We start from the raw sequence: 11,141 nt of genomic DNA, 5'->3' as shown, positions 1-11,141 counted from the left end.
CCTTCTAGCTCTAAAAGTCTGTGTTCACAATCCTCCCTCCGAGCTCCCTGTGGATGATTACCCTCCTTTTCCTTTCACCCCAACCTCTGTCCTGCATCCTCTCCCATTTGTCCCTCATCTCATCACCACCCTCTCCCTCCTTCCCCTGTGTGGTAGCGTTCCCCACCTCTCCCTCACCTTCTCTAACTTCCCTGTTTGGCGAAATCAGAGATGAAGACATGGGATGATGGAGAGGAAGGAGTCAGGACGGCTCCCAGCCACAGGAAGGGACCAGGACAGCCCTCCGAGTTCTAGAATGAAGGCATAGTGGGAAGATTGCCTCTGCTTAAGGGTTCTTCCACCTAGCCCGACCAGTTATGACGGGGCTCGAGTTTAAGGTGGCAGAAGGGATGGGATGGACCCTCCCGCCCTTCCCCCATCCTGGCTGCAGGTGCTTTCAGTGGGCAGGGTTTTTGCTAGTGAATAGCAGGAGTTTGTAGGAAGTGAGGGAAAGTGAAGGATGCCCTTCCCCCACCTCAGTTCCCTCCCAATATTAGTTCTGACCGCTGCCCCTCCAGCCCTCTAACTACATCTTCTTTCTGTGAACATTTCTAAAGTCTATGGTGGGCACCCTGTATTTGGCCTTTGGGCATCCCTGGAGGTCTGGGCCGTCCCTCAGATCCCAGAAGTCCTAGGAAGGGACTGGTGGGAAAGATGTCCAGTTCCAAGGTTAGAAATTGGGGGGGTTGTTGGGGTCTGATGTCAGTGTGGTCTTGCACCACCCCATGCTCTGATCGCCATGGAAACCACTTCCCCCACCCAAACCCCTTCTCTCCTGCCAAAAGCAGGATTTCCACCAGGGTGGCCAACTATTCCTGGATTGGAGGGTGGGCCCTTTGTGGGGAGGATGACTTCCCTAGGACGAAGAGACCGTCCCCTTTCCCAGGGCCCTGGAGGAATCCCCTGGGGGGGGGGAACCTCCAGTCAAGGGGTGTGGGCAGCACGAAATCCCTCCAACCCCACCCTTTTTTCCCTTGTGGGAAGTGGAACCTTCTCCCTCTCTCCAATGTCCACTTCTCCTTTTTACCATTCCTAGACTTCCCCTCTTTTCTCCCCATCAGCCTTCTCTCCTCCAGGTTCTCCCCCAGGTTCCCTGCCTCCTTCCCCCAGTCAACTTCAGTCACCTGCAAGACCCTAAATCCAGTCCCAATCCCAGACTTCCTTCTCTGCCACCTTCCCGGCTCCCTCCCTAATGCCCCCTTTTTTGACCCTCTCCCCCATAGTCCCCCCCTCCAGTTCTGCTCTGCCTCTGGGCCCGGGGCTCTGGGAAGTGTCCCTGGTTCCCCAGGCAAGCCCAGAGCTCTGCCCGAGGGCAGCGGGCAGAGTTTCTCTCCCAGGCTGCCAAGTGCACCCAACCGACGCCTGTACCTTGTTCCTCTGGCAGGGTCCCGCCAGAGCCCCGAGGCGAAGCAGGCTGACCTCAGCTGTCCCCCGCCCCCCTTCCCCTTGGGCCCTAGAAGGGAGGAAACAGACTTCTCAGGTCGCAGCCGAGAGGGAACCTTCAGTCACTCCTCCCTCAGCCCTGGAGTTTTGGGGGCACCAGCTAGACTGGGAGGAGTGGGGGTGGGGCCGTGACCTGACTCTCCCAGCACATCCTGCGCCCCCAGAGTGCAGAGGGTGGGACGTGGGAGGGAGGAGGGGAGTATCTCTGCCCCCCACTCCCACCCTGCTCCCAGCCCACTCTCATTGCTCCCACCCAACCCCAGCAGATCCCTAACCCAATGGGCCTTCGAGGGTGGGGAGGAGAACCCAGGAGGCCTCTTGGACAGCCAGCCTCGTGTTGGGAGGGGAGGGTGGAATCTGGTTGAATCTCGACTCCAAAGCCCTGGGTTCTAATCTCAACTCCGCCCTTCACATCTATACTTTGGCCGTGTGATCCCCGTGGGATCTCAGACAAGAGACTTTGCCTTTCTGGACCAAAGTTTTCTCATTTGTCAAAATCGGGACCCTGAACTAGACGGCTGCTGAGGTTCCTTCCAATGATGTTGGGGAGGGGTCCTTATGTAAGAATGTAACATTCATATATAATTTATCCAGCCACGTAGGGCCTTCTTTCCTTCCTTCTCTCATCATCCTGCAAAGGGGCCAAAAGAAAGTTTCCTTCTCCCTGGATTCTCCTCAGATTGACTGGTTACTCTTCTTTCGCCACCTAGTTATATCTCCCTAGTCACCTCCCAACACCCCTTACAGCATTAACAGTTTGAGAAGTCCCTGAGATTCAGTGAATCCTGGTCTCCTTATTGTCCTTAGTGATCCTCCTTCCATAGGTCAGTGATTGTCCCTTACATATGACTCTACCGTCCCTTCTCACACCTGGCACTTCATCTCCTGACTCCCAGTGTTTTCACTGGATGTCCTCCTATGTCTGGAGCAAGATGTCTCTCCTCAACTCCTCCTCCTGACTTCCCTGGCTTCCTTGAAGCCTCAATATCTTCTTCCTTTTTTAATCAATTAAAAAACTTCAGTTTTATTTTACATTCGTAACGTGATAAAAGAAAACAAAAGACAAAAATGATAAATGTTGGTGGTATGTGGGAAAAGTTATAGTATCAAACTCTCGTTGAAGTGGTGAATTTATCCAACCAATCTATAAAGCCTTGAATTAAATTTTTATTTTTTATTAAAGCTTTTTATTTATTTGTTTATTTATTTGCTGAGGCAATTGGGGCTAAATGACTCACACAGAGTCACATAGGTAGGAAGTATTAAGTGCCTGCAGATGGATTTGAACTCCAGTCCTCCTCAGGTCAGGGCTAGTGCTCTATCCATTGCACCACCTACCTGCCCCTAAATCTTTTTATTTACAAAACATATTTAAGGGTAATTTTTCAGCATTGACCCTTGCAAAACCTTCTGTTCTAAATTATCCCCTCCTTCCCCCTACCCCCTCCCCAGATGGCAGGTAGTCCAACATATGTTAAATATGTTAAAATATATGTTTAATCCAATATATGTATACATATTTATACAGTTACCTTGCTGCACAAGAAAAATTGGACATCTGAAGGAAAAAAAAACTGGGAAAGAAAACAAAATGCAAGCAAACAACAGAGAGAATGAGAATGCCATGTTGTGGTCCACACTCAGTTCCCATGGTTCTCTCTCTAGTTGTAGATGGCTCTCTTCATCACTGAACAGGCAGAAGTGGTTTTAATCATCTCATTGTTGAAGGTCTCCCCTTCCATCAGAATACATCCTCATACAGCATTGTTGTTGAAGTGTACAGCGATCTTCTGGTTCTGCTCATTTCACTCAGCATCAGTTGATGTAAGTCTCTCCAAGCCTCTCTGTATTCCTCCTGCTGGTCATTTCTTACAGAACAATAATATTCCATAACCTTCATATACCATAATTTACCCAACCATTCTCCAATTGATGGACATCCATTCAACTTCCAGTTTCTAGCTACAACAAAAAGAGCTGCCACAAACATTTTGGCACATACAGGTCCCTTTCCCCTCTTTAGTATTTCTTTGGGATATAAGCCCAGTAGTAATACGGCTGGATCAAAGGGTATGCACAGTTTGATAACTTTTGGGGCATAATTCCAGATTGCTCTCCAGAATGGTTGATCTGTTCACAGTTCCACCAACAATGTATCAGTGTCCCAGATGTGGGAAACATTTGTCATTATCTTTTCCTGACACCTTAGCCAATCTGACAGGTGTGTAGTGGTATCTCAGGGATGTCTTAATTTGCATTTCTCTGATCACTAGTGATTCGGAGCACCTTTTCATATGACTAGAAATGGTTTCAATTTCTTTATCTAAAAATTGTCTGTTCATATCCTTTGACCATTTATCAGTTGGAGAATGCAAGCCTCATCTTCTGCAAGAAATCTCAGTCCTCCTTAATCTTGATGCCTTCCCTCTGACATTACCCCAATTTGTCCTGCCTATCTTGTTTCTTACACAGTTGTTTGCATGCTACCTCCCTATTATACTATGAGCTCCTTGAAAGAAAGAAGATTTTTTTGGGGGGTGATGGGGAGGCTTTCTTTTGGGAAGCCTCCCCAGCATTTAGCACAGTGCCTGGTATACAATAAGTGCAGAATAAATACTAATTGACTGATTGACTATATGGGGGGTGGTGTATGTGACTTTCCTTATTTCTGTCATCCTATTTATGGTTTCCCAGGTTAATAAATTATCCTCAGTTCTTCACTTTCCCTCACAATATCCTCCAGCCAGCCAGTTGTCAAATCCCCCCTGTTTTCCTTCTTCACCACTCCTCCACTCCCACAGCTGAATCCCTTATCCTTTCTCACCTGGAGCACAGCACTGATTTGTCAGTCTCCCCGCATTCAGGCTCTCCTCTCTCCAATCTAGCTCCAAAAAGCTAGCTAATTGGTATTCCTCAAACACAAGTCTGACCATGTTGCTTCCCTGTGCAAAAAGCTCTTGTGTGTCCCTATTGCTTTTAGGATCAAATTCAGCCTCTCCTACTTGGCATCCAAAGCCTTTCACAGTCTGGCTCCAGCCCACCTTTCCAGGAGGAAAACATATCACTCCCCCTCACTCACTCTGCATTCCCTCCGATCAGTCAAGCTGGCCTACTTGCAGTTCTCCAAACACAATGCTCCAGTTTGGCACAGCCAGTCCCCTGTGCCTGAAGGCTCCCCTTCCCTCCTCTCACCTTCCTCCTGTTCCCCTCCTCCTCCTCCTAGAATCCCTGGCTCCCTTCAAGGCTCAGCTCAAGCACCTCCTCGTGTACCAGACGGTCCTGATTCCTTCAGGTGGCAGCAGCCTCCCTTATTCCTTTGTCTCTGAAAACGGATTTTTCTTCTCCAGGGCAGCTGGGCCATCCCCGGTCAGCCTGACCTGAGGCTCGCCAGTGGCTCCTAAGGAGACAGCCAGGCTGATGGCTTTGTGCCGTTCCGCCTCGATCAGGTCCAGTTCACCTGCAAGTCAGCCTTATGATGTCATGGAGCCTCTTTGAGAATGATGGATTAACGACAATGATGGAGATGTTTATTTATATTTATATTATCTATATAGGACTTAAGCAGCCAGGTGGCTCAGCACTGGGATTGGAATCAGAACAGACCTGAGTTCAAATGTAACCTCAGATATTCCCTGCTGTGTTACCCTTGATAAGTCACTTTACCCTATGTGCCTCAGTTTCCTTATTTGTAAAATGAACTGGAGAGAAAAAAAAAGGCAAACTACTCCAGGATTTTTGCTAAGAAAACCCTAAAGGGGAATAGAGAGTCAGACTCAATCGAATGACAGTACATATGACTTATTTTTCCAAATAGAATCTCAGAATCTTGAGGGCAGGAACTCTTGTTCTTATAATTTTGTATTTGTATCCATAGGCCGGAGAGGTACTTGGTGTAGTGAGGAGAGAGCCAGGCTCAGAGTGGGGAAAATCTGTATTCAAATCCTGCGTCTGCTGTGGCCCTCGATCAGTAATTTTACTTCTTAGTGGTGTGGGAAACTGTGAGCGTCTAAGTCGTATGGTTTGTATGTATTTGTTTGGGGATACATGATGTATGTGTATGGGTTTCTGGGTACTGTATGTATACAGGCATGTTAGTGTATTTGTGTACATGGATGTGTGCCATGAAATGGATGCTGGAGTTGCATTGTAAAGGACTTTGAACGCTGAACTAAGGAAAAACATGTTTGTACATTGGAAAAGCCTCAAGGCAGACCTGGATGCAAATCCTTTCTCTGCCACTTTCTATGGCTGAGGCTCAGTTTTCTCCAGTAGAAATGAAAATAATAATGCTTAGCTTGGGTTTCCCAAACTCAGGCTTTCTGCTTTCTAGTTCAGGGCTGATGTGGGACTTGAGGCTTATACCCCAGGAACTATATTTAAAAAAAATCACCAAGCGTCTAATCTTTTGGGGCTGTTATGTGGAAAATGCTTATAAAACTTAAAGTGGCATGGAAATATAAAAAAGTTGTTATGATGGTGACTTTACAAAAATCTAAACTTTATAATGAAAGACAATAGGGAGCCATGGAAGCTTGTTGAGCAGGGTAGTAAGGAGGATCATTTAGCCTAAAGCATTGATCTGGAATAGAGGAAGACAGATTAGAGAGTAGGAAAGTAATTACAGCCTGGTCCTTACAGAAGTATCCATAAGCATTGAGTGTTCAGGATAGGGGAGGAGCATGGACAAGGAATAGCAAAACAAACAAACAAACAAACAACAACTGAAAACAAAATCAGTGCCCCTTTACTGGGGAAAAACTAAATAAATCATGGTAGGAAAAAAGGAAAAAGATATTTACTAAGCATCTACTATGTGCCAGGCCCGGTGCAAAGCATTTCTGAACCTTATAACAACCCTGTGAAGTAGGTGGTTTTATTATTCCCTTTTTACAGTTCAGGAAACTGAGGCAGAAAGGGTAAGTAATCTGCTTGCAGTTTCCTAGCTAGTAAGTGTCTGAGGTTGGATTCGGACTCTAATCTTTGAGATCTGATGATTTTGTACTATTTCTGCCTCACTCGTATCCAATGTTCTATCCATCACAGGGCCAAACCCCATTGAGGTAATTTAATGTTGATGTCAGCACTGGAACCCAGGCCTTCAGCTTTCCAGTTCAGGGCCTATGTGGGACATGGGACTTATAACAACAATCACTCAAGGCCTAATGAAAGACAGGCAGTGGGCCTCCTAAAGGGCCCTCCCCATCCTCCCTCTCACCATGTTTTCTGTTGTTTCCTAAAAGTTTTCATGGTGGGGGTGGTGAGGAAGGACAGAGTGGTGCAGGGGATTGCTCACTACCTGCAGAGGTGGGAGAGAACACTGAGAACTGTGCGCAGGGCCTCCTGATGAGGTGGCCCACCCACTCAATCTTCTCTTCCTACTCATCCTGCGTGAGCCATTCCTTTCTCTCAGCCTCAGATTCCTGCTCCAGAGAATAAACAGTCTCTAAGACCCCTCCCAACTCTGGCATTCTTAGCTCTGAGGTCCCTCCCAGCCCAGATCTCCCATGTTCTAAGGGCCCTTCTGGCTCTGACCTCCTGGGTTTTAAGACCCCTCCAAGTTCCAATATTCTGTGTCTTAAGGCCCCTCCCAGTTTCAACATTCTGGGTTCCATGAGATGACACAGACTCTACTTTCTGTCTGGCTTGTGACATACAGGAAACAGACTCTGCTAAGTGCCATGGGAACCTGAGGACAATGAGATCCCGGGGCACCAAGATGATCAGGTCAGGCTGCCCAGAGGACACAGAAAGATGGAAAGTGGGAACATTTAGGTCGAAAGCCTGGAGCAGGGAGACAGGGAAGGAACAAAGGGACAAGGGATGCTGGCTCAGGGTGGAGACTCTCTGGGAGCTGGGGCCATCTCCTGAGCAGCACTGGGAAGTCAGCCTGGGGAGATCCGACAGAGCCCTCCCATCCCCCACCAATGGTGTTGTTCCCTCCCCCTAAGCCTCAGATGGGCTGGTGGGTGAGGGTCTGTTTACAAGATTCATGGACGTTATCTGGGCTTCAGTTGTTTTTTCTATCTCCCAGATTTCAAAGCTACTTACTGGAGCTTTCCACCCCCAACGGATAAGTCCTTGTAGGGGGTTTTCTGAACTCCTCAGATCAAAAACTAAAAGTAAAACCCCAAGAGGGGAAGTGGCCAGAGGACATACCCCAGAGGGACAGGAAGGGAGGAACAGGTCTTTCTTCAGAGAATTCCCCCTCCCCCCAGCCTGGGGCTCCCCTCTGCTTAGTAGGAGCCCCCTCCCATCCCTTCGAGCTCAGGGGTCTGTCCTCAGAGAATGTTCAGCATTACACAGCATAGCCAACAGCTCACATGATCTGGGATATAGGGCAAAGAGACCATTTCCTAGTATATTCTCAGCTTGAATGTTCGTGGCTAAACTTCCTGGGTTTCAGTTTCCTCACCTGTAAAAGGAGAGCTTGGAGATGGCTTTGAGAGTGTCTTGTCTTGTGATTCCAGGATCCGAGGCCCTCTCACACTTGGCACTGGGCTTCTCGAAGGCAGCAGGATGCCCTGTGCCCACACCCACTGCTGGCACTAAACCTTTCCTCAGAAGGCTCTGCCTGCCTTTCCCTCACTATTTAATCCTTCTCACGTGCTGCAGGGTCTCTCCCTTCCCTGAAAGCCTGCAGCAAGGCTTACTGTCTGTGTCTCTCACTGGACTGCCTGCCTGGCATTAATTTTGGTTCCAAGAGATTGAAGGTCACATGACATAAGCACCAGATTGGGAATTGGGAGATCTGTTCTAACTCATTTTGAGATCTTGGGCAAGTCCTCTCCTTTCTCCAGGGCTGTTTCTCTCTGGTAAATTGAGCTTCATTTCTAGGAGTTCTTTAAACTCTGATCTCCTGTGTTTTAAGTCTCCCTCTTCCCCACCCCCCAATTCTGACATCCTGTGTTCTAAGGACCCCCCTAGCTCTGACATTGTGTGTTCTAAGGGATCTCCCAGCTCTGACATCCTGGTTCTAAGGACCCTCCTAGCTCTGACATCCCATGTTCTAAGGATCCTCCCAGCTCTGACATCCTGTGTTCTAAGGATCCTCCCAGCTCTGACATCCTGTGTTCTAAGGATCCTCCCAGCTCTGACATCCTGTGTTCTAAGGATCCTCCCAGCTCTGACATCCTGTGTTCTAAGGATCCTCCCAGCTCTGACATTGTGTGTTCTAAGGGCTCTCCCAGCTCTGACATCCTGGGTTCTAAGGGCCCTCCCAGCTCTGACATCCCATGTTCTAAGGGCCCTCCCGGCTCTGACCTCCTGGGTTCTAAGAGCCCTCCCGGCTCTGACCTCCTGGGTTCTAAGGGCCCTCCCAGCTCTGACCTCTTGGGTTCTAAGAGCCCTCCCAGCTCTGACCTCTTGGGTTCTAAGGGCCCTCCCAGCTCTGCCCTCCTGGGTTCTAAGAGCCCTCCTAGCTCTGACCTCTTGGGTTCTAAGGGCCCTCCCAGCTCTGCCCTCCTGGGTTCTAAGAGCCCTCCCAGCTCTGATATTCTTGCCCTACAACAAGACCCCTCTCACCTCTGACAACCTAAGTTCTAGAAACCCTTGTATAAAGGTTAGAGACCTTCTATGATCTAAAGAACTTCCTAGTTCTCCAGTCTATGATCTTAGGAACTATCCCACTCTTTCTATAATCTAAGGTCTCTTTTAGCTCTAGCTAGAACTTTGACATGTTTTTGGACCCATTAAACTTCAATATCCTAGATTCCAAGACCTCTTCCAGCACTGATAATTCTCGAGTCTCTTGTCTGGTCTAAAATCTATAAATGTTGGGACCATTGCTCCCTAGCACATGCTTGGACATGCAGCAAATGGTCAATTCGGACTATGTGACTATTGGTCATCCTCAATAGAATTGTGTCCTTGGGTGGCTTTTTTTCCTTACTGAAAGTGGAAAAAAAATTTAAAAATTAAAAAAAGAAAAAAAGAAAGTGGAGGGGACAGGTAGGGAGCATCTGTGGCTTGATTCTCTGGGCATTTAATCCTATGTGACTGACCTCAGAAAGTCAGGTTCTCCTGGTACAGTAGTTCTAGTTCAGGAATCACAGAAAATGACCTCACTTGTTTTTGCCCATAAGACCTCTCTAGAATCTAATGGGCAGAGTTGAGACAAGTACACATAAGTTTGGGGAAAGATGGAAGACTTTCCTAACAGAGCTGTTCAATAATGGGATAGTATGTTCTCATAGGCAGGAGCTCCTAGTGGCTGCGAGTCCACAATTAGATGGAGGGTGACTACAGGTGGGTGATATTTTTAAAGGAGATCCTGCTTTAGGTCAAAGTTTGACAAGATGGTCTCTCAGGTTCCTTTCAGCTCTGTGTGATTCTATGAAAACTCATCAGTTCTTGATCTCCCCAGAATGGAGGAAAGTCAGGGAAGCAAAGAAATGACTTAAGTCCCACCCTTCAAAACAGCTTCTCTGGGTTGGCAGAGACCCCAAACAGCCCTGGTCATTTTCCAGTTCCCCACCAACCCTATCCCAGGTTTTCTGTGCCCAGAACACACCCTGACTCACCCTCCCCCCGGAGTACTAGAAGTTGGCAAATTTCCCAGGAGGGCTCAGCCTGAGACAGGAGGAAGGGACATGGGAGGTGAGATCATATTGCCCAGTATGTTTCCAGGTTAATGCAAGCAGTTGGCTCCTGTCAATTCTACCCACTTCTCTAGTGGCATCCTTTCTCACTGGGTTCCAGCCCCTCCTCAGACAACAGGAGGAAAAGGGAAGTGAGAACCTCCACCCTACTCTAGGGCTTTAACTTTTACTGTAATAACTTGCTCTCATTGTCCATGTGATCGTTTTAATTTTTTTTTTCAAGGCAATCAGAGTTAAGTAACTTGCCCAGGATCACACTACTCAAGTAACTGAGGTCATATTTGAACTCAGGTCCTCTGGCCATGTGGACAGTGCTCTATCTATTGTGCACAGCTGCCTCCAAGTATCCTTTTAAAGGAGGTACTAAGGGGTCGGCATCTCAGAGCCTCTGGAGAGCCAGGAAAATGGACTGCCAACACTGGGTTCTGAGTCACGGCCTGTGGTGTCTTGGAACAGTGTCTAACCTCAGGGGAACATAATGGGCTTATGTGTGCTTCCCACTGAAAGGGAGGCCCAAAAGAAAAGAGAAAGAGAGGTCACTCACTTGTACTAGAGGCGGCCTTCCTGTGGAAACCTCTGGTCAGTGGGCTTGAGGATTTTGGGGTTAGAAGTGGGCTTTCCTCCCCCAGTCCTCATCTTCCCCACAAGGCCAAACAAACAAACAGTACCTCCTGCACTATGCAGACAGACAACAGTAAAACAGACTGTCTCCATTTACCAGTGTCATAGGATAGAGGATATCTACCAGACCAAGGGACAAGGGAGAAGGAGGTGAGGTGGGGAGTCCCACGCCTTGGATCTCTTCTCTCTTCACTTCAGGAAAGCAACGTAGAGGAACTGGAACATCCTCTTCTGCTTAGTCCAAGCAGAGAACTAGTATGGAAGCTGTAGAAGATGTCAGAAAGAACTTCCTAACAGAACCATCCCAAAGAAGAATGGAGCTCCTCACAAAATGATGGACTTCCCTCACTGGAGATCATTAGTCAAAGGCTAGGGAACCACTCCTTAGTTATACTGCAGGAGAGATTGTTGTTCAGGTATGGGTTGGAACAGATAACCAGC

Source organism: Sminthopsis crassicaudata, chromosome 3, assembly GCF_048593235.1.
Source record: "Sminthopsis crassicaudata isolate SCR6 chromosome 3, ASM4859323v1, whole genome shotgun sequence".
Classification (NCBI taxonomy): Eukaryota; Metazoa; Chordata; class Mammalia; order Dasyuromorphia; family Dasyuridae; genus Sminthopsis; species Sminthopsis crassicaudata.
This window is presented reverse-complemented; position numbering follows the sequence as displayed.